The sequence below is a fragment of the Odocoileus virginianus genome, unplaced genomic scaffold (assembly GCF_023699985.2).
Source record: "Odocoileus virginianus isolate 20LAN1187 ecotype Illinois unplaced genomic scaffold, Ovbor_1.2 Unplaced_Contig_2, whole genome shotgun sequence".
In the NCBI taxonomy this organism is placed as follows: domain Eukaryota; kingdom Metazoa; phylum Chordata; class Mammalia; order Artiodactyla; family Cervidae; genus Odocoileus; species Odocoileus virginianus.
Window position 1 is genome coordinate 96,775 of NW_027224319.1, and position 27,132 is coordinate 123,906.

Genomic DNA, 27,132 nt, shown 5'->3' on the forward strand with positions numbered 1-27,132 from the left:
TATAGTCCAACTCTTACATCCATACATGACTACTGGAAAAACCAAAGTTTTGACTAGTTGGACCTTTGTGAACAAAGTAATGTTTCTGCTTTTTAATATGCTGTCTAGATTGGTCATACCTTTCCTTGCAAGGAGCAAGCGTCTTTTAATTTCATGACTGCAGTCACCAGCTGCAGTGATTTTGGAGCCCCCAAAAATAAAGTCAGCCACGGCTTCCACTGTTTCCCCATCTATTTGCCATGAAGTGATGGGACTGGATGCCATGATCTTAGCACCCCAGCCAGGAAGTACCCCAACCAGGGAGCAAACACATGTCCCCTGCAGTGGAAGTGCAGAGTCTTAACCACTAGACCGCTGGGGAAGCCCCTAAGCCAATAAGCATTTAACGAGTACCTAAAGATACAATCAGTGGTTTCAGAACGACAAAGTTCTTGCACCATGGAGCTCACAGTCTGGAGAGGAGAGAAGATGTTTAACGGGGAAGTTACCCATGTGCTGGGCTGAGAAAGGGGAAGTTCAGGATGACCTGGGTGTGTGTTGGGAAAGACTGACCTTGTCTGTGGGGTTAGAGAAGGGATCTCCGAGGAAATGACATTTCAGCTGAGACCTGAAAGGACAGCAGAGTTGCAGAAGAAGGTGTGTCATGGACAGGCAACAGCAGAAGCAAACGCCCTGAGGTGAGAGAGAAACTAGCGCAGTAATTAGAAACTTTAAGTCACTGGTATGTGATAGTTTTCTGTGTAACAGTTACTTGTTTTGCTTTCACGGAAACAAAATTCCTCATGGCAGTTTCAGATGTACAAGCAAGCATCAGGCTGTATATTGTCACCCCACTTACTTAACTTATATGCAGAGAACATCATGCGAAATGCTAGACTGAATGAGTCAAGATTGCCGGGAGAAACACTAACAACCTCAGATATGCAGAATGATACCACTCTAACGGTGATGAAGAGGCACTAAAGAGCCTCTTGATGAGGGTGAAGGAAGAGAATGAAAAAAACCGGCTTAAAATTCAATATTAAAAACACTATGATCATGGTATCCAGTCCTATCATTTCATAGCAAATAGAAGGGGAAAAGGTGGAAGCAGTGACAGATTTCCTCTTCTTGGGCTCTAAAATCACTGTGGATGGTGACTGCAGCCATGAAATTAGAAGATGATTGCTTCTTGGAAGGAAAGCTATGACAAACCTAGACAGTGTATTAAAAAGCAAAGACATCACTTTGCCAACAAAGGTCTGTATAGTCAAAGCTATGGTTTTTCCAGTAGTCATGTACAGATGTGAGAGTTGGACCATAAAGAAGGCAGAGCACTTTGAACTGTGATGCTGGAGAAGACTTGAGAGTCCCTTGGACTGCAAGGAGATCAAACCAGTCAATCCTAAAGGAAATCAACCCTGAATGTTCATTGGAAGGACTGATGCTGAAGCTGAAGCTCCAATACTTTGACCACCTGATGTGAAGAGTTGACTCATCAGAAAAGTCCCTGAGGCTGGGAAAGATTGAGGGCAGGAGGAGAAGGGGGCGATAGAGGATGAGATGGTTGGATGGCATCACCAATGCAATGGACATGAACTTGGGCAAACTCTGGGAGACAGTGAGGGACAAGGAGGCCTGGCGTGCTGCTGTCCATGGGGTCGCAAAGAGTCAGACACGACTGGGCGACTGAACAACAAGACGGTTTCAATCCTTACATGCTCTAATACATCATGGTCACTGCACGTGACAGTCTTTTTTGATCACTCTTGACCTTGAATAGTTTTTACTAAATTTTAATTTTGTGAAGCTATGTTCTTTACTGGTTACCCGTACTTAGCAAAGTTAAATATATACTGACACAAGGCTATTTGGAAATATGATAAAGTATTGCTGCAAAGATATTACAATACTTCAATGGAAATTATGCTAGATTTTGTTGAACAACCTAAGGTTTTTAGTTCTTCTGCATTCATTTCCCATTGATATTACTACTAATATTCATTAGTCAACTTCAATTGTAAATTTTTAATAGTTGTTAACAATTCATGTTTATTGTAATTCTCCAAATTGCCAGAGTCCAGCCCTGGTGGGTCCAGGAATACCTAAGGGATGAGTGGCGTCGGCGAGAAGAAGTGCACGGACTCTGGTTGCAATGCAAGAACTCGTCTACTTTATTTTTTAACAGCTCAGATTATATAGAATTGTTTTTCTTGCCTCCCCCTTACCATCACCCCATGTTACATCAGATGTTGGTTTCATACTCCCGTCAACATTTTCCCTCATATCTTTCCCAATGACTTCATCTGGAACAATCCCGATTACAGGGTTTTTTCCTTGAATGTCCCGTACATAGTCTTCTTGCCTCAATGGCCTAACATTTTCACTCTGACAAAAACAATGTTCCATAGATTCCAGATATAGTATGAATTCTTTGGACAATAAAACAATACATGGGAAGGGTTATGAAAAACATGTTTGACATTTCTGAGAATAGTACCATGAGAAAACCTTGATATTTTTCTTTGTCTAAGACCACAAAACCTCAGTCTACAATCTTTAACTATGAAGCAGCAAAACACCTCTGAAGCAGCAAAACACCTCTATTAATAGTGAAGTAATGGCAGTGAGGCTGGTTAATATAAATCTTCTATACTATTGAAATCCTATGCTACATATTTTCCAATTCTACAAAAATACCCGTAATATTCCATGTTGTTTAAAGGAAGAGAAACAATGGACAAATAGCAGCACTGAAATAGCAACAATGAAAACCCTCTTGACCAAAGAACATTAACCTATAGTACATCTACTTCTGAATCTAAATGCCTCTACTCTTTTCTAATCTAGAACATTATAATCTTCTAAGCAAGCAGCCAATCTATGCCTGTGGCCTTTTCCTTTTTGACTTGGTACGATGTTTATGGTCGTGTCCTGGGCCGGAGCAATCATGAGCATTTCTGATGCCCTCCCAAGCATAACGCCACTTGCGTGGTGGATGGTCTGTCACAAACCTGAACAGGCCTTTCATTCCTGGTTGGTCATAAGGTTCCCAATGCCCAGGAGGCAGAGTAGGCCTCGGCCTTAGGGGATCTTTCTTAATAGGCTTGGACTTTTCCAGGGAGGCCTGATCACTATATGTTACATTCCCCAGAATTAATAGAAAACCCAGTAACAGTAAGATAGAAAGAAGAGGGGGACATACTGGGCCCCTGGAGCGACTCCGAGGGGAAGAGCTGCCTTGCAGGTTCCTCTCTCGTCCCGTGACCTTGTCACGGACTGGGCACATCCCGGTGGCTCCTGACACCAAATCACATATGTTTTCTAGCCTGGTGCCTTTCAAACTGTGATATGCATACAAATTGCTAGGAGGTTATGTTAAAATGAAGACTTAGACTAAGGTGATCTGGAGTAGAGCTGAGATCCTACATTTTTAACAAGCTCCTATGTGATGCTGATGTTGCTGGTCCAAGGGACACATTTTGAATAGTAATGATCTGGTGGCTCAGTGGCAAAGAATCCACCTGCCAATGCAGGAGACACAGGTTCTATCCTTGGGTCGGGAAGAGCCCCTGGAGAAGGGCATGGCAACCACTTCAGTATTCCTGCCTGGGAAAACCCATGGACAGAGGACACTGGCGGGCTGCAGTCCATGGGGTTACTTAAGAGTCAGACACGATTTATCGACTGAACAGCAACAACACACAATGGAGATGCAGTAATAATATACTTAAATTTATATCACAGCATTAAGTTACAGGATGTCAAAAGCAGAAAGAGGGCATCACTCGGAAAGTTTGCATCCTCTTTTGCGGAAAGTGTTGTGGTGTTTTGGTTGTATGCAGGTGAGTCGTATCATGTTAGGCGCAAGTATGACTTTGTTATTATCTTTATTTGGAGCTTAAGTATAGTTAAGGAGAAGTGTAGGAATGTGGTCGCTGGGTCATCAGTTTTTATAATTTCAGCTACTGTAATGAGAGTGCAGAGGCATCTTATTGCGGTTTTAGTTTGAAGATCCCTGGATGATTAAAGATACTGAGCACTGCTTTGTTGCTTATTGGCCCTTTTTATATCTTCTTCGGTGAAGTGTTTAGTAAAACCTGTTGCCCATTGTTTGTTCGGGTTGTTCATCTTATTTATTTATAAGAGTTCTTTATATATTCAAATCTTTTGTCAAATATATCATATTCCAAATACCTTCTTCCCGTTTATGGCTTGCCTTTTCATTTTCTTCATGGTGTCTTTCAAAGAACAAAAGTTAAATTTTTGGTTAAGTCCAACCTATGAATAATTCCTCTTATGGTTCATGCTATTTGTGTTCTTTGAACTTTTTGCCTACCTCAAAATCACGAAGATTTTTCTCTCAATGTTTTCTTCTAGAAATTTACTTAAGAGTTACAGCTTTCACGTTTATCATCCATTTTGAGTTACTTTTTTTAAGGGCCTCCTTCAGAGTTCCTGAGACCTACAAGTGCATTTCCTGAGAAATACAAATGCATTAATTAAATCTAAGAGTCAAACTTGTCACCTCCTTGGCTTCAATCTTCATCCAATCAAGTCCTGTCCATTTTAGGTTTGCCTTCCACCAGTTCTAACGTCAAAACTCTCTGTTCCCACGTAGGACTTCCAGTAACTCATATGAGGCCCAGCACCCGTAAGGAGCCTCAATGTGTAAGTGATGAAGGAATAAGTGAATTAGGAACACGGAATAACAAAAGGACAGGTTGATGGCTGAGAAATACTAACACGCCCTTTGCCAGCAGCGGCCGAAACCCTGCTGGATCCGGGGAGGAAAGAAGGCCTTCGACTGAAGGTAGGCATTAACAGGTGAGGGACCCGGAGCGACTGCCAAAAATCCGCTCAAACCTTCGCTCTCAGAAAGCCGGGCCAGGTCGGAGGAACTCGGTTCCCGGAGCCGTGGCGGTGAAGAGCGTATCTGGATCAGCCCGCGGGCCACCTGCAGCCGAGGAGCCCGCTGCCCAACGACGGCGTGGGTGGGCGGGGCCACGCCTTCCGGGGGCCGTCCCCGCCCCCTCCTGCAGCGTGCGCGCGCTCGCCGCCACCTCGCGCGTGCGCCGCCGGCCGGGGGCGGAGGTTGTGGGTGGCGGCGGCCGGCGGGGCGCGCGCGCGCGCGCGCGCTCTCGCCTCCTAGCGCCGGTTCGCGCTCCCGCGCTGGGACTCTGGCGGCGGTAGCGGGGGCTGAGGCGGCCGCTGAGGCGGCGGTGTCTGAGGCGGCGGCGGCTGAGGCGGCGCGGGGGGAGGGTCGGGAGGGGGGGTGGTCGGGGTGGGGGGGGATGGATCCGGCGCGGCGGCCGCAGCGGCAGGAGCCGGCGCTTGAGCGCGAGCGACGGCGCTGGAGGAGACGCCGGCTGCTCCTCCCCTCCCCGCCGGTAAGTCCGTGCTCCCGCCCCGGACGCTGGAGGCGGCCGGGGCCCCCTCTCGCCGCCTCTCCGCCCCGGGGCGGGGAGAGTGGTGAGGTGGTGAGCGTTGCCGGGCGGCTCCGCCAACGCGGCCCGGGGCCTCCGGCTCGCGGCCTGACGCGGCTCGGACCCTCGGTCGCCCCCGAGCGGGGCCGGAAGCCCCGGGGCCTAGGGCTCGACCCCCAGCATCCTGCCGGGCCTCTCTCCTCTCCCGGCGCGTTCCGCTGTCATTTTGACCGTGGAGGTTTCTTCTTCCCCAACCCGCTCGCCTCGCCCCCTTCCCCGCACCCCCTCCAGGGCCGCGGGGACCGAGAGGAGCGTGAGGAGGTGGGCCCAGGGCCGAAGGACCGTTTGTGAGGGGGTCCTACGAACTGTCGTCGGTCGCCCTGGCGTCCCCAGAAGTTGGCCACTGGGACTCAGTCATTGCCACCTGAAACCAGTCTTTAGCACCTTTTGTTTTGATTTTCGAACTTGTCGTTTGGAGGGAGGAGGGAGCCGGCGGTTCTGGGAACGTGGAGAATAATAGGTGGTGCGCGGTAGGATGGGAGTCTGGGTTGGTTGGGCCCTAAGATGTCTTTTATTAACCCTTTTAGGAAAGGAAAAGGGGCTCAGTGAATTGTACCTTCGGTGAAGGACCAGAGATCCGTTTGTAAGTTGCAGACTCCACAGCTTTTGCAGCTTAAGCAAAGGTGCGTGTAGTGTTTGTCCAGGGGTTCTCTTGAATCGTCCCTAACATTGATCGTGAACATCCCCCCAGGTGAACCTGCAGTAGCTTCTTGAAGCACCCCACTTGAGCGGCTGGTTAATTTCCCCCCTCTTCTTTGGCGACAGCTTACACATTAATTAGTCTTGGAAGATCTTAGCCAATGCTTTTGCAGGCTGCCTTTTCATCCTCATTTGTCATAGAGGAAAGGAAGATGAACACACACATGTCCTAATCCAAAATGGTTGCTATAAGTCTGACATACTTATCAGAGGTACCTGTGCCACAGGCATCTCTGTGAAAGGTCTGAATTCCTAAATTATTAAAAAACAGGTAGCTGCTTTAAAACAAAGCAAAACTTTGATTTGTTTATGCCTTCTGATCAAATGTATCTTACATTTGGGAGTTAATGACTTAAACCAGATCCTTGTCTTTGAAGTACATGTGTATAGAAATTGTTGGAAACCCTGGAAGGAAAGAACCTTATGGAAATGTTAAGGACAAGATTCTTCCAGGAGGTAGATAACATTCCCCCTCCCCCCACTTGTAGATTAGAGGAGTGCGGCTCTGATAATGAGTAGGTGGTAGTTTTACTAGTGTCATGTAACATATGATGCTTATAGGTGGGATTTTAATGCGACAATACCTTGTCCTCTACCGACAGAGTTGGCTTGTATTTTTTTGAAATCACACACCCACTCTCTGGCTAGTATAGAAAGATTAAAAAGCTGCTTCTGGTCTGTGGGCGGTAACCTTTTCATTTCTGAGGAGTTTTCAGCTGCTTGCAGAATAGATTGCTGATCAGCAGCATAGGGAGGAATCAGATATTAAAAATTCATTAGCACGTGATCTAGATCTATTAAAATTATGAGCACTTATTAAGATTTGGCATGGTGTGGGTGCTGTGTGCTATGTATAGGAAATGAGATTTCTCAGGAGTATTTGCATCTTAAGGTAAACAGAAGTACAATCAGCTGACAGTGTTCTGCCACCTTACAGTAGATGAGAAAATCTTTTATGAGCACAGAAAACCCTGTGTAATTTGGTGAAGAAACCCAATGACCTGCAGTAACTGATGACTACCATTACTTTAAACTCTTTGCTCATTTCTACTAGAATATTTCCCCTTTTCTTATGCTTGTCGTATATGTTGCTGTTCTTCAGTTACTCAGTCGTGTCCAACTCTTTGTGACCCCATGGACTGCAGCACACCTGGCTTCCCTGTCCATCACCAATGCCCGGAGCTTGCTCAGATTCATGTCCATCAAGTTGACAATGCCATCCAACCATCTCACCCTCTGTTGTCCCTCTTCTCCTGCCTTCAGTCTTTCCCAGCATCAGGGTCTTTTCTAATGAGTCGGCTCTTCGCATCAGGTGGCCAAAGTATTGGAGCTTCAGCTTCAGCATCAGTCCTTCCAATGAATATTCAGGGTTGATTTCCTTTAGGATTGACTGGTTTGATCTCCTTGTTGTTCAAAGGACTCTCAAGAGTCTTATCCAACACCACAGTTTGAAAGTGTCAATTCTTTGGTGTTCAGCCTTCTTTATGGCCCAATCCTCACATCCGTACGTGACTATAATGGCTGAAGGCTTAAGTCTGAGCTCTTCAGAGTGCCATTTATGGATCACTTATTAATTTATCGGGAAGACCCCCCGGCTCAGTGGTAAAGAATCCATCTGCAATGCTGGAGACACAGGAGACAGTTTGATCCCTGGGTCGAGGAGATCCCCTGGAGGAGGAAATGGCAGCTCACTCCAGTATTCTTGCCTGGAGAATCCCATGGACGGAAGAGCGTGGTGAGCTACAGTCCAAGGGGTCAGGAAGAGTTGGTTATGACTGAGTGACTGAACACACATATACACACGCACTCAAGTATTTATTGAGCCCTTAATTTGTCCTGGGATTGTTTCTAGGTAGGTCCTGGGCTACAGTGTGGGGGAAAGTCTGCTTTCATTGAACTTGATTTTGTGTATGTGAGAATGAGGATAGCAAATAAGCAAATAGAGGTAATGCTACAAATCAGTGATTAATAAACTTTCTGAAAAGACCAGAAACGAAATATTTTAGGCTTTACAGGCCATGCTGTCTCTGTTGCAGGTACTCAACTCTTTTGTTTGAGTACAAAAGCAGCCACAGACAGTACAGTAGAGAAACAAGTGTGTCCATGTTCTAATTAAACTTTGGATGCAGAAATTTTAATTTCATTCAGTTTTCCCGTATTACAAAATATTTGAATTCTGCTTTTTGATTTTTTTTTTCCCTTCACCTTTTGAAAATGTAAAAACCATTCTTAGTTCATAGGTCGTATAAAAACATGGGACAAGCTGGATTTATTTGGTCTGTGGCCTGGCATTTTATAGAAAAAGTTTGCTGACTGCTAAATAGTGTGAACCATGAAGAATATAAAACAAGCTGATCTGATAAGTGAGTGCCTGGCGGTGTTGGTGCGGGAGGCATCATTGACAAGGTACTTGAGTTGTGGCCTGTCATTGAGATGGAAGAGCTTCCTTGGCGGATGAAATAGCAAGGACAAACATTTGCAGGTAGAAGTGAGCTTCTGGCTTTTTGGCTCAGCAGTAAAGAATCCACCTGCTAATGCAGGAGACGCAAGAGATACAGGTTCGATCCCTGGGTCAGGAATATCCCCTGGAGTAGGAAATGGCAGCCCACTCCAGCATTCTTGCCTGGAAAAATCCCATGGACAGGGGAGCCTGGCAGGCTGCAATCCATGGGGTCAGAAAAGAGTTGGACATGATTGAGCACACATGCACGTCTGCGGTTCTCAGTATTGACTTCACATACTGTGTCATTCTTGCCTTGATGTCTTTTTTTCATTTTGTCCTTCTCAACTAGTTTGTGCTTCTGACAGGTTTTAACAGTCTCCACATTATAGAATTGAAGGCCTGGAAGAGAGCTTCTTCCCCAGTTGCTGTCTTCTCAGATGTTCTCAGTGATTTTTCAGCCTCTGGTTGAACTCCTTTGATGACTGAAAGTTCATTCCCGTGAGGTAGCCTGGATCGTTTTTCGACTGCTCTGATTGTTGTCAGAATGCCCTTCATGTTGTGGTGGGACTCGGCCTCTCCGCCTCCTTTCCCTGAGGCTGCTTTCCCGTGCCCACGGAGGAAGCCTGCAGTGGGGGCTGCACCTCGTCTCCAGGATTCAGTTCTGAAGTCAGTCTTGAGACAAACATTACATAAGATGAAGACTATACTTGAAAATCCCTTAAATTATTTTAAAAGCATAGTGTGCATGTTTGTGCATATATAATCATGTTTAATTCTTAAGCCTTTTTCAGACTGGGAGCCACTAAGCTTGACTGAAGGAAGGAACAAGCTTCAGAAAATTTTTTGCCTTTTAAGAGCTATCACATCCTTATCAGACAGTGAATTTTAATGTGTTCCTGCTTTGTTGCAGGATTAATTTTATTGTATTTATGCATTATGCCTTTTAATGTATAAATTTAAGCCTCTTAAATGGATAAATGCAAAACATTAATAAATGTTTACAGATATATTGTGCATATTAAATGAGATGGAAGTGGTCAATACATGTTTGCAGGATTTGAATCTAAATTTTGGCTTGATTGGGCTCCCATGCACACTGTTCTTTGAAAAGTTGTAGAGAAGAACTTGGCCACCTGCTTCCTGTCTTTCCAAACTGGCATTTCCTGTTGTGGCTCTGTAGAGCAGCTGTCACTCCCTGTGTCCTTGAGTGTTGGTCACATTTTCCCAGAGGTCAGCGTGTAAGTTAAATGGGCATATGATGTAACCCTATTAGTTCTGCCACTCGACCTTAGGACTAAATCCTCTCATTTCTTTTTGTTGTTGTTTAGTCGCTAAGTCATGTCTGACTCTGCAACCCCATGGACTGTAGCCTGCCAGGCTCTTCTGTCCATGGGATTTTCCAGGCAAGAATACTGGAGTGGGTTGTCATTTCCTTCTCCAGGGGATCGAATCTGTGTCTCCTGCATTGGCAGGTGAATTCTTTACCATTGAGCCACCTGGGAAGCCCTTCATTTCTTTTAGTTTTTCCTTATTCACCCTTCTGGTTCTTATAAGTGCCCTGGGTATTATTCTTTTTTGCTTTGGACCCTGAAGTCTGTTTTAAGGTGTAAACTCAAGTTTTACCTCCTTGATGAAGTCTTCCCTTATAATTCTAGAGCTGCATTGCTAAATATTGATACTTTTATCTGTATTTCTCAATATTTTCTTACTTTTGTATTTTACACATCTTTCATGAGCATATATCTTACCTCACAATGAGACGACAAGCTTCTTGAGAGCCAAGACCATATAAAATGTTTATAACTTTCTAAAAATAAAAACTTTAAAAGTAAACATTTTATTTAGAACAGTGTTAGATTTAGTGAATTATTGGGAAGATAGTTACTGTCCCACACCCAGTTTCCCCTATTATTAGCATATTGCATTAGTGTGTCACGTTTGCCACAATTAATGAATCAGTATCGGTACGTTATTACTAAGTCTGTACTTTATTTGGAGTTCTGCAGCGTTTTCCTTCATGTCCTTTTTTGTTTTCCAGGATCCCAGTCAGGATGGCGCATTACGTTCAATAGTCATTTCTCCTTGGCCCCTCTTGATCAAGGCAATATGTCAGACTTCCCTTGTTTTTAATGGCCTTGGCAATTTTGAAGATAACTGATCAGGTATTTTCGTAGACTATCCTTCAACCAGACGTTTGTCTGATGATTTTCTAATAGTAGATTACTGTAATACAATTTTGGAAGGAAGACCACAGAGGTAAAGCGCCCTTCTCATCGCACAGCAAGAGTACATACTACTGATACGACTTTATCAGTGATGTTGTTAACCTCGATCACTTAACTGGTGCGAGTGTCTGTTTTCTCCATTGTAAAGCTACCCTTTTGTTCCTCTCTTTCTGTCCTATGCTCTGGAAGAGAGTCACTAGGCGTAGCCCACACTTACTGAGTGATGATTTACGCTCTACCCCCTTTGAAGTGGAGTGTCTATATAAATTTCATTGCTCAAATTGTTTAGCTCTGGCCATTTGTAGCTCTTTCAGTTGGCTTCTGTATCCCTTTCCTTTGACATACTCTCTTGGCTATGCATGTGTGTGAATACTTTATTTCTGGCAACATAAAATGCTTCGGGTTTGTCTTTTACGTAATGCCTCAGTTGTATGGTCATTCTTCTAAGGCACGGTAGTTCCTTTTGTGGGGAAATGGTATTAGAAACCAAGATCTGAGCGCTGAGTGTGCTGGTTGCTGTCAGAGTGTTGTTGCTTCTCCGCACTCTGAGTGAGAGAGCAAGGAGATAAGTGTATATATTAAGCTGTGTATATACACATATCTTTAAATATTTCTGTATGTAACTATTTGTCCTTAACCTCAACGTGAATTTACACGACCTTAAAGTTCTAGGGCTTTAGGCATCACCGACTCGATGGACATGAGTTTGAGTAGACTCCAGGAGTTGGTGATGGACAGGGAGGCCTGGCGTGCTGCGATTCATGGGCAAAGAGTCGGACACAATTGAGCAACTGAACTGAACTGAAGGGGAGGGAGGTGGGAGGGGGGTTCAGGATGGGGGACACATGTACACCCATGGTTGATTCATGTCAATGTATGGCCAAAAACCACTATAATATTGTAAAGTAATTAGTCTCCAATTAAAATGTATTAATTAGTTAAAAAAAAAGAGACCAGGAGGAGAGAGATACACAGAAAGGGTTGATCATGCGGTGCTCTATTGGCCATGGAAAAATATTTGAATTTCACTATAAAAGGAATGGAAAGCCATTAAATGTTTTTTTTTTAATTCTATGGGTTTTGACAAACGTTTGATATCTTTTATTCACCATTACACTGTCATATAGAGTAGTTTCACCGCTCTAAAAAAACTTGAGCCTCACCTAATTTGACTCTCCTCCTCACCAGACCCTGACAATCACTGATCTGTTTACTGTCTGTTCTTTTCTAGAATGTCGGTATATTGAATTTTTAAGAAAGATTTTTAATGAACACAGTGTTTTGTTAAGTAGTGGGAGCCCAGTTCAGTTTTGTCGCTGTCACGTCCGACCCCATGGACTGCAGCCTGCCAGGCAACCATCTCATCTTCTGTCACCCCTTTCTTTCTCCTCCCGCCTTCAATCTTTCCCACCATCAGAGTCTTTTCCAATGAGTCAGTTCTTCCCATCAGGTGGCCAGAGTATTGGAATTTCAGCTTCAGCATCAGTCCTTCCAATGAATATTCAGGACTAACCTCCTTTAGGATGGACTGGTTGGATCTCCTTGCAGACTCTCAAGAGTCTTCTCCAACACCACAGTTCAAAAGCATCAATTCTTCTGTGCTCAGCTTTCTTTATAGTCCAACTCTCACATCCATACATGACCATTGGAAAAACCATAGCCTTGACTAGACAGACCTTTGTTGGCAAAGTAATGTCTCTGCTTTTTAATATGCTGTCTAGGTTGGTCATAGCTTTTCTTCCAAGGAGCAAGCGTCTTTTAATTTCATGGCTGCAGTCACCATCTGCAGTGATTTTGGAACCCAAGAAAATAAAGTCTCTCACTGTTTCCATTGTTTTCCCATCTATTTGCCATGAAGTGATGGGACCAGATGCCAGTGATCTTTGTTTTCTGAATGTTGAGTTTTAAGCCAACTTTTTCACTCTCCTCTTTCACTTTCATCAAGAGGCTCTTTAGTTCTTCTTCACTTTCTGCCATAAGGGTGGTATCATCTGTGTATCTGAGGTTATTGATATTTCTCCTGGCAATCTTGATTCCAGCTTGTGCTTCATCCAGCCTGGCATTTCACATGATGTACTCTGCATATAAGTTAAATAAGCAGGGTGACAATATACAGCTTTGATGTACTCCTTTCCCAGTTTGGAACCAGTCTGTTGTTCCATGTCCAGTTCTAACTGTTGTTTCTTGACCTGCATACAGATTTCTCAGGAGGCAGGTAAGGTGGTATAGGTACTAAATAACTAATAATTAGAAACATACTTCTTTTTTTCTATTGAGTAAAATTCACATAACATAAAGTTCATCATTTTCACCACTTAAAATGTGTGGTTCAGAGACTTTTAGTCCATTCACAAAGTTGTGCACCCACTGGCACCACTGCTGTCTAGTTCCAGAACATTTTCATCACTGCAAAATGAAACCTCGTATCCATTAAGCAGTTCCTTTCCTCATCCTCTCGCAATCACTAGTCTGATTTATATCCCTGTGGATTTGCCTATTCTGTACATTTCATTTAAATGAAATCATATAATATATGTTTCTTTTGTTTCTGGCTTCTTTTACTTAATGTTTTGAAGGTTGATCCATGTTGTAGCATGTTTCAGTACTTCATGTCTTTCTTGTAGCTGAGTAATAATTCATTGTATGAATATACCACATCTTGTTGAATCATTCATCAGTGATGGACATCTGTGTTGTTCTCACTTTTTGACTATTATGAATCATGCTGCCATGAACATTCATGTGTGTTTTTGTTTGAACATATGTTTTAAAATCTCTTGGGCTTATAACCAATATATTTCTTTTGATAAACTTTACTTTAATAAGAGGCAGGTTACCTGATGGCTTACTTGTGGTAAGGTGCTAAAAGAATGATACTTTTATCTTGTCATGATATTCATCATTGAATACTGAAATCACTTAATTTTTCTGTTGTCTTTGCCCAGTAAAGAAAGTTGGTCCTGATAGGGTGACAGTAGTAGCTTTCCCCTCAAATTCTGTTAAGAGGAATTTCCTGAATTATGTTGTGTACCATTTAGTCTTTCAGGGAGTGAGATTCACTCACTGTGAAGTTTTATTATAAGATCTGCCTGTGGTCTCGAGGAATCTGTGAATGTATGAATTGTGTTTAACATTTTGTATTTAGAGGGATAGTAGGCAGGATTCCCATTCTGTAATCTATTTGGCATCAGTGATTTTACAGAGGTTTCATTCTTACTCACCACATTCCCTCTGAGGTTTGGACTATGATAGAGTGGCATTAAATATTAGCGTTTTCTTTTTCCTATTCCAGCACCCAGCCTTGAAGCTTTGTTTTGCTATTACTGCTTTGACAAATTAATTTTCCTCAAGAAGACTTGGCAAATGTTTTCTTCTTTGAGAAAGTTTGGAGTAACCTGACCAATTTTTTTAAAAGCTAATGTTGTTTTTCAGACTCCTGGAAAGCAAGAAACATTTTTTTCTGTCTTTGTAGCATCTAAGTGACTTTGGGGTTCTCTGGAGATGATGGGAAATAGATAAATTATGTATTAACTGCAATCATAATTTATTCTAGGAAATTCTTTTCAGGCAGGCACTTTAAAAGAGTTGTGTATAGAACACTGGACTAGAACCAAGAATATTTTAATTTCACATCTGTAAAAGACTCACTACTACTGGACAAATAGCTTGTACCTTGAGACTTCTTTTTGTTAAAAAGATAATATTGACTCTCTAGTTTACAGGAATGTGTGATGGGAAATGAGTTCTGTTAATCAAGGTTCTTTATTTTGGAAGATATGTGTGTTATATGTATCTTGTTAGTATTTTTTCTTTATTTTAATAAGTGGGTGAATTGGCTATCTGATTGTTATAAAAGCCTTTGTCCAGTACTGTATGTGTATTCTATTTACCATTTCCAGTGCTCTTCTTTTTTCTGTGTAGTTCTAGATTTCTACCTGGTACATTTTCCTTCTGTAAGAAGGACTTCTTTTAACATTTCTTGTAGTTCAGATTTGCTGGTGATGGATCCTTTCGTCAATTTTTGTCTGTTTGAAGAAGTTTTTAATGTGCCTTGATTTATCAAGGCTGTTTTCTCTGGGTATAGAATTCCAGGTTGGCAGTCTTTTTTTTTTTAACACTTCAGAAATATTGCTTCACTTCCACATCAACTTTGCTTTCCTTCCAGACCTAAATATGTATTTTTTGTATGATTATTCTATATTTCCTGCTGACATAGACATCTGCATTGGTAGTTCTACAGTATTTATAAAGTAATAGAGTGTTTTGGTGTCTTTGGCAGACTAATATTATTTGCCTGTGTTTGGTTGTATGGTATGACCATCATCTTGCAGTAGAAAACATGAAACAGATTTTTATGTTTTCTTTACTGCTTATTTGTTATTGATCAGAGAGCTGGATTGCTGCTATTATTGATAACTCCAGATAGAAAGCATGAAATAGATTTTTATATTTTCTTTATTGCTTATTTATTATTGACCAGAGAGTTGGATTGCTGCTGTTATTGATAACCCCAGCCTGGATGGGCTAGGTCACTTGTATTTACCTCCATGTGATCTTCTGATATACATTTTATCAACTTGAAAAATTTTGCAGACTAACAACTGGTAATTGTTTGCTAGCCAGACACTTGCATTCAGTAGTATTTCTTTCTCTTCTTGCTCTTGTGTCCCAGCAGGTATTACTCTCTTGAGAAGACACACCAACAGTTAGCACTTTCTTCAGATTCTGACAGTTGGTGAACAGCTGCTCTTGATCATAAGACTTAGAAGACAGTCTCCATCTTCCCAGATTGGATGTCTTTTCACATGGATTTTCTATTTCTCTGTCTTTTAAAAAAACAAATACTTGGGAACATTCTGGATTACAACTGTTCATCCTCATCTATGCAAAGGAAGGAAAGCTGTTGTGCTTGGATTTTGAGGAGGTATGTCTTTTTTTCTTCTATTGCAAAATTGCATCACTTAGAGCAGTATGACGTCATAACACTGCCTCTTTGCTCAGTGGGATTCAGTTCTCGTTCATTTATTTGCTCCATCTTCCTCACTCCTGTTCTTCCTTTATCTGTAGCAGTCATCATAGCTCAGTAAGTTTCTCTCCTTTATTTTTTTGGGCCACACCACACGGTATGTAGAATCTTAGCTTCCCAACCAGGGATCAGGCCCATGCCCCCAGCATTGAAAGTGTGGAGTCTCAATCACTGGACTACCAGGGAAGTCCTAGTAATAACTTTCTTGATGTATAATATAACAAGCTCACTTCTTACATCTTGGTGAATGTCACTGGGCTCTGGGTCAGTCTTATAAGTAACAGGAAGAAGTAGTTTGAATTCTTATACCTCAAGTTGAGATCATGACTTTGATGAATTGAGTATTTTGTTTGCCCCCATTTTGCAGAGGCACTGAGTGGTTTGGGAAAGCTTACTGTCTCCAACATAATATATGGCTATGTGATTTTATAGTCTGGTTCAGTATCATTTGCAAGAAGAAATGTGATATTGTAAAGTTTTGAGCTAGAAATTGAGAGACTTCAGTCCTGGTTTTGATGTTATTGTGGCCATACTTTGAGAGTTAAAGCATGTTCGTTTTCTTATCTTTATTATTATTTTTTTTTCGTTTTCTTATCTTTAAAATGTGTTATTATTATTTGTTTTACATAAAACTTATGGGATTGTTGAGGATCAAGTGAAAAAATTTGTGTGGAAGACTGTTTTTATCAATATAAAGGATTGTTACTGTATTGTGGAGAGCTGTAGGCATCTGTTTTATTTTCACTCAGAGACTCAGTTTTTATTTCTACAAACTTTTTGATGGTACAGCCCAGTCATGAATCAACTTTTAAATCTCCATGCTTATTACGGTTGAACATTAGTGTTTGTAGTGCCTGATTACCTAGTAGGTTCTCATTCTATTTCAAAAAAGAGATCTGTGTAATGTAATGCTGAGAAAACTTCAATTTGTGTGATAAGGAAGCATTTTACAAGATCTTTTGGTAGTTTTGAAGAGAGACCTCATTTGTTTATTTCATGTATTTGAAATATTTTTTGAGTGCTTACTGAATCCTAGGCACTGGGGAAGAAAACTGACAAAAATCTCTGCTTTTCTAGAGCTTATGTTGTATAATATATGGGGAGATAGAAAAAACAAAATAAGTAAAGATGCAGTTTTTAACCTATGGTGACCAGTTCTGATGAGAAAAGTAAAAGTGGGAAAAGGGAATAGGGCTCCCTGAGGGGAGGAATATATTTAGCGATCACAGACAGCCTTACAGAGAAGGTGATGTTTGAGTAAAGTCTTGAAAGAGATGACGGAGAAATGCAGAAATATGAGAAGGGCATGCCAGGCAGAGCAAAGGGCAAGTGCAAAGGCCCTGAGACGCACACTTGTATGAGGAATGGCAAGCGTTGGGAAGGCTGGGCTTTTATGGTGCCTCGTGGAAGTGCTTAGCAGCTGAACAACAAATGGAAGTACTTTCCAAATCTTGATGTGCACATGAATTACTTCGGGTGTTCTTGTTAAATGATCTGGCCCCAAATAGTTTGTTTTTCACTTGACAGCCACCATAATCTGAAGTAGTTGTGTGAAATGGCTGTGAAAAGCAGCTAACACTGATGAACGTTTATAGATGTACAGTGTTAGATTAAAAGAAGCACTAGTCCCTTTGTTCTTGTACTGTCAGATTATGTCTTGGGTATTGTGTCCACTTAGGATTTTACACTTGGGTGGGACAATGTTAATCTAAACTGTCCAGATTAAAGTGACCAGCATACTGAGAGCTCTAGCCATCTTTATCTAGTGAAGAAGAGTAGCAGCATCAGGTGCTATTTCGCTGTGGGAGCTAATGCTTGGAGACTCAGCTACCTGTATTTTGAAGACCTTTAAGCAAGAAGAGCAGGCTGTCCATCTGTATTAGAGCAGAGGACGGCAGCAGGTGGAAACATCAGTGGAGGTGAGTTTCGTCCCACCCCGGGGAGCCCTTTCCCACATAGGATCTGCCCAGCAGTGAAGTAGCCAAATCTGTCTGTCATCAGAGATGCTTGGACACAGGCTGGACACTTGTCTTCTGGAGACAGTGAGAGGAGCCGCTGCTAGAGTCTGGGCTGCATGCGTTTTCCCATCCCTCACAGCTCCTACAGTTCTCTGACTTCAGTGTTTTCTATCCTCAGTGCTAGTGTTAGTAATGATGAGAAAGTAGTGAAAGTCTTGTTGACTTAGTTCCTTAGTAATTGGGGAAGCAATGAAATGTCTGCCACCCAGCCAGAGAGTACAAATTAAAATGGCAGTTGCCTCAAGTGTGTAAAGTACAGAAGTAGAATACTAGATCTGTACATGCAGTTTCATTTTTACTTTATAATTATTTTTTCCACAGAGCTTCTCTTAAGATCAGCCTTTCATGGGCATAATTTGAGACTTGTTATCCTCAAGGATTGTTAGAGAGTTTATAGTGTTACACTCCATGTTAAAAGTAAAGGCTGCTATAGTGTAGAAGAAGGCAGGGATTTGTGTGTTAAAACTAGATTTTGCCCCCATCTCTGCCACTTGCTGTGTACAGTGTACATTTAATGATGAGATTTAATTTTCTCATCTGCTACTGGGGGCAGTGTTTACATTTCAGAATTGTATATATACTGGAAATAATTTATTTTAAGTTTAAAGCCTGGTGCAAAGCACATAGATGGCATAAAATTAATGCTAATTATTATTAGTAGCAACTATTCTGACAGCATTGCTTAAATTGGAGGGTTTATTATTTATACGTGTGCAGCAAGGTAAGATGGAAGTTTATATCGACAAACCCATTTATATCTTCAAGCTTTACAAATGCAGACCAGGAATTAACTACTTTTGTATGGGTTTTTCCACACCACAGTTGTCTATTTCCATACCAACTGAGTGTCCAACAATTCAATTCAATTCTTACACTATCTCCCTGGAGTTAGTGTCAGATCTATAAGTTAAGAAGCTCAGTTTCATAAGACCCCCAAAGTAGACATCAGTTGTAAGTCCTGGGTCACCTGTTACCCTCTCTGCTGCTGCTAAGTCGCTTCAGTTGTGTCCGACTCTGTGCAACCCCATACATGGCAGCCCACCAGGCTGCTCCGTCCCTGGGATTCTCCAGGCAAGAACACTGGAGTGGGTTGCCATTTCCTTCTCTTAACGCATGAAAGTGAAAAGTGAAAGTGAAGTCGCTCAGTCGTGTCCGACTCCCAGCGACCCCATGGACTGCAGCCTGCCAGGCTCTTCTGTCCATGGGATTTTCCAGGCAAGAGTACTGGAGTGGGGTGCTGACTTTGCTACTAATTCTGTGATTCCCATGACCCCCTTCTCAGGTTCAGTAATTCACTGGGTTGACTCACAAAACTCAGAAAAAAACATTGCTTACATTTACAGATGTGTGAAAAAGGATGCAACTCAGAAAGAGCTAAATGTAAGAGACGCATGGGTGGGTGTGGGGAGCTTCCATGCCCTTCCATGCCCTTCCATGCCCTTCCACGCCCGTCCATGCCCTTCCATGCCCGTCCATGCCCTTCCATGCCCTTCCTTGCCCTTCCATGCACCCTGCAGATGCACCTCCCTCCTGGCTCCTTGTGTTCCCCTGTCCGGAAGCTCACTGAACCTCTTTGTTTAGGCAGTTTGTGGAGTTTCCATCACCTGGGAATGTTTGGTTGAATCACTGACATGGGTGGCTAACTCTGTCCAGTCTGTCTCTCTTCCCCAGATTGCGGGCAGAACCGAAAAGTTGCAAACCTATAATCACAGGGATAGTTCCTCTTGCAACCACCTCCCATCCGGATGCTATCTAGGCCACCCCCCTCCCCAAGAGTCATCTTGTTAGCATAAACTTTGGTATGGTTGAAAGGGGTTTGTTTTGAATAACAAAAGACACTGCTCTAACTTAGGAAATTCAAAGGGTTTTAGGAGCTGTGTGTCAGGAACTGGAGATAAAGACCAAATATATATTTCTTACAATATAGTTACTGTTGTTGTTCATTCGCTAAGTTGTGTCCGACTCTTTGCGATCCCATGGACTGCAGCACACCAGGCTTTCCTGTCCTTCACTATCTCCCTGAGTTTGCTCAAACTCATGTCCATTGAGTCAGTAATGCCATCCAACCATCTCATCCATAGTACTATTACATAAAACTAGATTGTATTTTTAAAGTAGAGAGTGAGTTTTAGAACATCAGTAGTGAATTCCCTCTAGGTCACTGGTTTGTTTCTTTATTGGGCTGTGATGCCACCATTTTGATTCTTGATAATGTAAATAGCATTTGTTTTGAGATTCTTAGATGAAAGGTGCCATTGAAAACAGCTAGATGTCATTTTCCTCAGGGATCTTTATCAGATTCCAGTATCAGTTCTTTTTCTGCCTAGACTTTTGTCCTCAGATGACTGTACTCTAATCCCATGACAGAGCTCATTCTTAGTGTAAAGTGACAAAAAGAGATCATTTTTCTAACAGTAATAAGGCTTGTTTTTCTTAGACCTATTGGGTCATGAAATTTGGGTAGAGATGTCTTTCGGTAGTTTTAATCTTTTAAACTGTAAACCACATGTGAATTTTCATAGGAAGGAAGGGTAAGTTGTTTGGAATTTCAAATTTATTCCTACTTAAAAATTTTTTCCCACACCTCTGTCTGCTTATTTTAATATGCTTGTTAGAGATGAGGTCACTGCCTTGTCCTAATACAAAAATTCCTTTACAGAGAATGTATGCCTTAAATATGGCTTCTTTGGTGGCAGAGATAGTAAAGAATCCGCATGCAATGCAGGAGACCCAGGTTCAGTCCCTGGTCAGGAAGATCCCCTGGAGACAAGAATGGCTACCACTCCAGTATTCTTGCCTGGGAATCCCACGGACAGAGGAGCCTGGCGGCCTACAGTCCATGGTTGCAAAGAGTCGGACTCGACTGGGCAACTAAGCACGCAGGCCTCACGTGTTTGAACCTCTGTAGGAGTATCTTGGTATACAGTAGTGATCACTGGTCTAAGAGCGCCTAGCTGAGTTCTCAGCACATATTCGGCACTCAGTAAACATCTGTTCTCTTCTAGGAGTTAGAAAGTCAGTTCTAGCCTTTGCTACCAGCTACCTATGTAAACCAACTAGTATCTCTGTGTGTGCTAAGTCTCTCAGTCCTATCTGACTCTTTGCGACTCTGTGGACTGTAGTGCACCGGGCTCCTCTGTCCTGTGGGCTAATAAAGGTTTACTAATGAAAACCATGCAGCCATGAAATTAAAAGACGCTTGCTCCTTGGAAGAAAAGTTATGACCAACCTAGACAGCATATTAAAAAGCAGAGATGTTACTTTGCCAACAAAGATCTGTCTAGTCAAAGCTATGGTTTTTCCAGTAGTCATGTATGTGAGAGTTGGACCATAAAGAAAAGCTGAGTGCCAAAGAATTGATGCTTTTGAACTGTGGTGCTGGAGAAGACTCTTGAGAGTCCCTTGGACAGCAAGGAGATCCAACCAGTCAATCCTAAAGGAAATCAGTCCAGAATATTCATTGGAAGGACTGATGCTGAAGCTGAAACTCCAATACTTTGGCCACCTGATGCAAAGAACTGACTCATTGGAAAAGACCCTGATGCTGGGAAAGATTGAAGGCGGGAGGAGAAGGGGATGACAGAGGATGAGATGGTTGGATGGCATCACTGACTTGATGGACATGAGTTTGAGCAAGCTCCGGGAGTTGGTGATGGACAGGGAAGCCTGGTGTGCTGCAGTCCATGGGGTTGCAAAGAGTTGGACATGACTGAGCGACTGAACTGAACTGGATAAATGAATCAGATGTACTTTCTTAAGATCAGAGGATTTCCCAACTACTCACCCAAATGTTGAAAGTGTTAGTCACTCAGTAGTGTCTGAGTCTTTGCAACCCCAGGGACCATAGCCTGCCAGGCTCCTCTGTCCATGGGATTTCCCAGGTGAGAACATTGGAATGGGTAAACTCTCCCTCCTCCAGGGGATCTTCCCAACCCAGGGAGCAAACCCAGGTCTCCAATATTGCAGGCAGATTCTTTACGGTCTAAGCCACCAGGGAAGCCCAATCTCATGTCTTATCTTTTAAAATCCTGGCCCTAATTCTGTGACTCAGTTTATTCTTAGCCTTATTTTTAAACATTTAGTTTCAGTTGGCCTTCAAGTCAGTTTCTTGAAAGCAAGCAAGCGCAGAGTCCCCAGATAGGCTGAATCGGGAAGTGCCATGAATAACCCTTTCTCTGTGGCTTCAGCTGTTTCCTTGGCCACATGCTCTGCCTTCAGGTTAGTTACCTTAGATCTCCTCCTCATTTTTAGTTGGGACTGGCTGTTCATTAACAAGAAGATTTCTTAGCACCAGTCCAAACAGGATAGAATGGGAGCATCATAAAATGACTGATCATTTTTCTAGTCATGTAGATCCCTAAATGGTGCCATGTGCAGTATAGTTTGGGTTCCCGGGAATACTATTTAAGCTTTTTTTGTTGTTGTTGTTCTCTTAAGATAGGTTTGGAAAAATTTGGCCAGTTGACCAAACTTTTTTTAAAATGTCATATGTTTTTCCCAGGTTTACATAGGTCATATTTCAGACAATGAATGTAAATGCTTTATGATTGTCAGTTTCTAATCTGATTTTATTTAGAGTTTGCTTAATTTCTTTTTGTACCTAGAGAATTTGCATTACTCTTTCAAGTATTCTGAAATAAGAATTGCCTTTTTCTCTTCCAGTTTGCAGAAATAACTTTCTTTTACTGTGTTTTAGTAATTAAAGTTTTCTTTTTTGTGGTCCTAAAATGAGATGACAGACTTGGCCATTTAAAAAGTAAACTAGAGAGGAGAGGGAAGAAAGGAATAGTTGAGGGAGATTAAGAGGTACAAACTTCCAGTTGCAAAATAAATGAGTCATGGGTATGAAATGTAAAATTGGGAGAGTATAGTTAATAACTTTGTAATATCATTTATGGTGATGTATTATAACTAGATTTATTATGGTGATCAGTTTGAAATGTACTATAGAAACACTGAATCACTGTGTTGTATAACAGGAAATAACATAGTATCATAGGTTATACTTCAAAAACACAAACTCTTAGCAAAGATTAGGTTGTTACTAGAGGTGAGGGGGATGGGTGGAGGTGAGGGGGCAGTTGAATAAAGGCAGTCAAAAGGTACTAGCTTCCAGTTATAAGATAAGTACTAGGGATGTAATGTACAACATGATAAATATAATTAACACTGCTTTATGTTATATATGAAAGTTGTTGAGGCGGTAAATCCTAAGAGTTTTCATCCCAAGAAAAAAAAATTTTTCTCCTAGTGTTTTAATTTTGTTACCTATATGAGATGATGGATTTTTATTAAACTTACTGTGATAATCATTTCATGATGTATATAATTCAAATTATGATGTATATTATGCATTCTTCAAATCCATGAACATGGTATATCTTCCCATCTGTTTGTGTTGTCTTCAATTTCTTTTGTCAGTGTCTTACAGTTATCTGAGTTTTTTAGGACTTCCTATGTATAGTATCATGTTGTCTACAAACAGTGACAGTTTTTCTTCTTCCTTTCCAGTTCAGATTAATCTGAAATTCCATCCCACATGGATGATTACCATTAAAATTTTGTAAACATTCTTCTATACTTGTCTCTTTACAAGTATATACACATATAGATGTGTATATATGAAGTAATTTTACATAAATAGGATAATATAGTGCTGTTTTTCTTTTGCCTCAGGCATAGGTTTTGGAGATTTTTGTGTCGGTAAAAGACCAGTGTTAAAGATGGTATATTTCTTTCTGGACTATGTTTTGTGGCTTATCTTATCTCTGAGTGTTCACTTACCAAGTAATATTTTTATATTTATTCAGTTTACCAGGGAGATTTTTACTGCTGAGTAAAGAAGGTACTGACTGACTGATAGTTATAATCTGATTATAAATTAGAATGTTAGTGCTATGGGACAGATAAGTATGAGGCTTTGCATAATATGAACAACTTTCTTCCAGAGTATAATTATCACTTTAGATAACGTGGTATCCAGCTTTTGTGTGGACAGAGATAATACATATGGCATGATGAATAGAAGGCTGGATTCAACTTTGTTCCACCTGTTAGTTCTGAGATATTAGGCAAGTCTCTTAACCCTTTTTGAACTTTGGTGATGCAGATGGTAAAGAATCTGCCTGCAATGCAGGAGACCCGGGTTTGATCCCTAGGTCGGGAAGATCCCCTGGGGAAGGGAATGGCTACCCACTCCAGTATTCTTGCCTGGAGAATTCCGTGGACAGGGGAACCTGGTGGACTACAGTCCACCGGTCCTAAAGAGTCAGACACGACTTAGCAACTAATACTTAACCATTTTAGGATTTAGTTTCTTTGTTCATTAACTTGCTGCTGCTGCTGCTACTAAGTCACTTCAGTCGTGTCCGACTCTGTGCGACCCCATAGACGGCAGCCCACCAGGCTCCCCTGTCCCTGGGATTCTCCAGGCAAGAATACTGGAGTGGGTTGCCATTTCCTTCTCCAATGCATGAAAGTGAAAAATGAAAGTGAAGTTGCTCAGTCATGTCCGACTCTTAGCGACCCCATGGACTGCAGCCTACCAGGCTCCTCCGTCCATGGCATTTTCCAGGCAAGAGTACTGGAGTGGGGTGCTATTGCCTTCTCCAACTCAAGACGTGTAGATGGCCCAAAATGAAGGCCAGGGAGTATAGTCCTGAGACCCTTAGAAAAACCACAGAATGAAGCAATAGTTAGCACTGTGTTAGTTTTTAGAGGAAGTATGAACCTGTGAACTTCTTTTGCATGCTTTGCAACTATTTCACAACCAGTTCTAGATAGAAGTATTTTTCTTATTTGTGAATAAGAATATGGCATTGAGGATGGAGAGGCTATTGATTTGGTTGCTCAGTTTTCTAGCCGTATTTCGGGTGACTTGCTTGGATCGGTTATGTCCTCTTGGTGACTTGCTGGGTGACTTGCTTGGAACTGGGATCGGTTATGTCCTCTTTGTTTTCCTGACTTTTTTTTTAATTCTCAGTAGAAAGATCTTGAGATTCAAACTCAGTTGTCTGTGACACACATTGGTTAGATCAGTGATAGAAGAGAGTTGGAAGACCTGTTTTTCTTCTTCATTTTGACAGAAGAAAATAAAGTGAATTACTTTACTTCTCTATGCTTGATTCTTTTTACTAAAAGAAAACGAAATCTGACTCTTCTTACCTCACATACCTTGGAATAATGAGGTCATTCTTTGGAATCTTTTTAAAAATGTCATGTAAAAAATTTGAGGTATAATTTGTAGTAAATGCACAAATCTAAGATGTATGTATAACTTACTGGAGTTTTACATGTGTATGCTGCTATACATGTAGTCATCAGTTAGTTCAGTCGCTCAGTCGTGTCTGACTCTTTGCAGCCCCATGGACTGCAGCACTCTAGGCTTCTCTGTCCATCACCAGTCAGATCAAGACTTAGAACATTTCCTCCCCGTAGGATTCCTTCATGCCCCTTTCCAGTCACCCTGTGCCCTGTTCAGAGCACATTTTGTGTAGAGCGCACTTTGAGTGCTCTATTATTCATCTTAAGAAGCCATTGAAAACAAATCTTGACATCATTTATGTTTCATCAGTGAACCCTATAATAAAGTGTGATCTGTAGATAGTAAGGTCTTTAGCCTTTTAGATAAGCCATAATTGTGTTAAAATGCTTCCCTGTGTATGTGTGCTTAGTCGCTTAGTTGTGTCCAACTTTGCAGCCCCATGGACTGTAGCCTACCAGGCTCCTCTGTCCATGGGATTCTCTAGGCAAGAATACTGGAGTGGGTTGCCATTCCCTTCTCCAGGGGATTTTCCCAACCCAGGGATCAAACCCGGGTCTCCCGAGTTGCAGGCAAATTCTTTACCACCCAAGCCACCAGGGAACCCCACAGAGGGAGTAATTTTACATTGATAAAGAGGCAGTGTTGTGTGTTTTCTTCTCTGTGTAGACTTTTTCCTGAAAATTTTTGGGTGGTCTGAAAGTAAATTTATTTGTAACGTTGTAGGTAAGTGGGAAAAGGAAAGTTGGGTTTGGCTAAGTGAATGATGAAGTTGTTCCAGTTCTGTGAGTTCTGTTCTTCCTTCTAGCTGTTTCGTTTTGTCACCCTGTGAATAAGGCCTAACCTCATTTTTTACATCTAATATTTATTCAGTGCGGTTTTGTCTGAGGCACTGTGTGTGTGTCTTTCTAAACTGCTGTGGTGCAGTTTAACTTTAGCTTACCTCATACTTCCACTGTATGTATTACGTGATTTTGTCTACTAATTTGCATATTTGTATCTTTCATTTTAGAAGCTGTAGATTTATGGAAAAGTTAAGCAAAGATAATATATAAAGTCTGTCATGCAGCTATTTTCCCTGTTGGTAATATCCTGTTAGTTTTATGGAGATAAATTTGATGTATTTTAAAATTTGCCTGTTTGAAGTGTACATTTCCATTTTTAGTATATTCACAGAGGTATACAACCATCACCACAATCTAATTCCAGAATATTTGCATCATCCCCAAAAGAAACTCTGTACCCCATTATCAGTCCCATTTCTGCCCTCCCCCCAGCCCTTGTCCTAGGTAACCACTAATCTATTTTCTATCTCTGTGGGTTGTCTCTCCTGGGCATCATATCATATAAATGAACTTTTATAATGTGTGGTCTTCTGTGACTGGTTTCTTTCATGTAGCATGTTTTCAGAGTTTATTCATTCTAAAGCATGTATCCATTCTTTTTCCTATTGCCAAATAACATTCCGTTGGATGGCTGGGCCATATTTTGTTTTCATTTTGTAGTTGATGGACATTAATTAATTTTACCTTTTGGCTATTGTGAGCAGTGCTGGTGTGAAATCTGAATCCAAGGCTTTGTGTTGACTACATACACTTGCCTAGAAATGGAATTATCAAGTCCTGTGGCAACTCTTTGTTAAGGATTTTTGAGACGTTGCCTGCCTGAGCCATTTTACATTCCCACCAGCAGGGTAGGATGGTTCCAGTTCCTCTACGTTCTCTTCAGCTCTTGTTACATTGTCTTCTTATGATTTTAGCCATCCTGGGAGAAGGAAATGGCAACCCACTCCAGTGTTCTTGCCTGGAGAATCCCAGGGAAGGGGGAGCCTGGTGGGATGCCTTCTGTGGTGTTGCACAGAGTTGGAAACAACTGAAGCGATTTAGCATCAGCAGCAGCAGTGAGTGTGAAGTTGTATCTTACTGTGGTTTTGACTTGTATTTCCCTAATGATTAGTGAAAGTCACTCAGTCGTGTCTGAGTATTCGTCCGAGTA

At 41.7% G+C, this 27,132-nt stretch overlaps 1 protein-coding gene across 15 annotated transcripts in view; it reads left to right on the top strand.

Moving 5' to 3' along the window:
• Window positions 1-5,274: 5,274 nt before the first annotated feature.
• The window catches only part of TMCC1 (transmembrane and coiled-coil domain family 1), a 151,737-nt gene continuing 129,879 nt past the window's right edge, over window positions 5,275-27,132 (top strand). For 2 of the 15 annotated variants that reach the window (XM_070463300.1, XM_070463308.1), the window contains exons 1-5: window positions 5,275-5,369; window positions 5,993-6,088; window positions 10,646-10,769; window positions 15,508-15,756; window positions 17,625-17,777. The gene's annotated coding sequence lies outside the window, so the exon portion shown is untranslated. Of the gene's footprint in view, window positions 5,370-5,564; window positions 5,727-5,992; window positions 6,089-10,645; window positions 10,770-15,504; window positions 15,757-15,895; window positions 15,916-17,624; window positions 17,778-27,132 lie in introns of those variants that run through there. The other 13 variants (XM_070463297.1, XM_070463307.1, XM_070463303.1 and 10 more) reach the window with 9 other exon arrangements.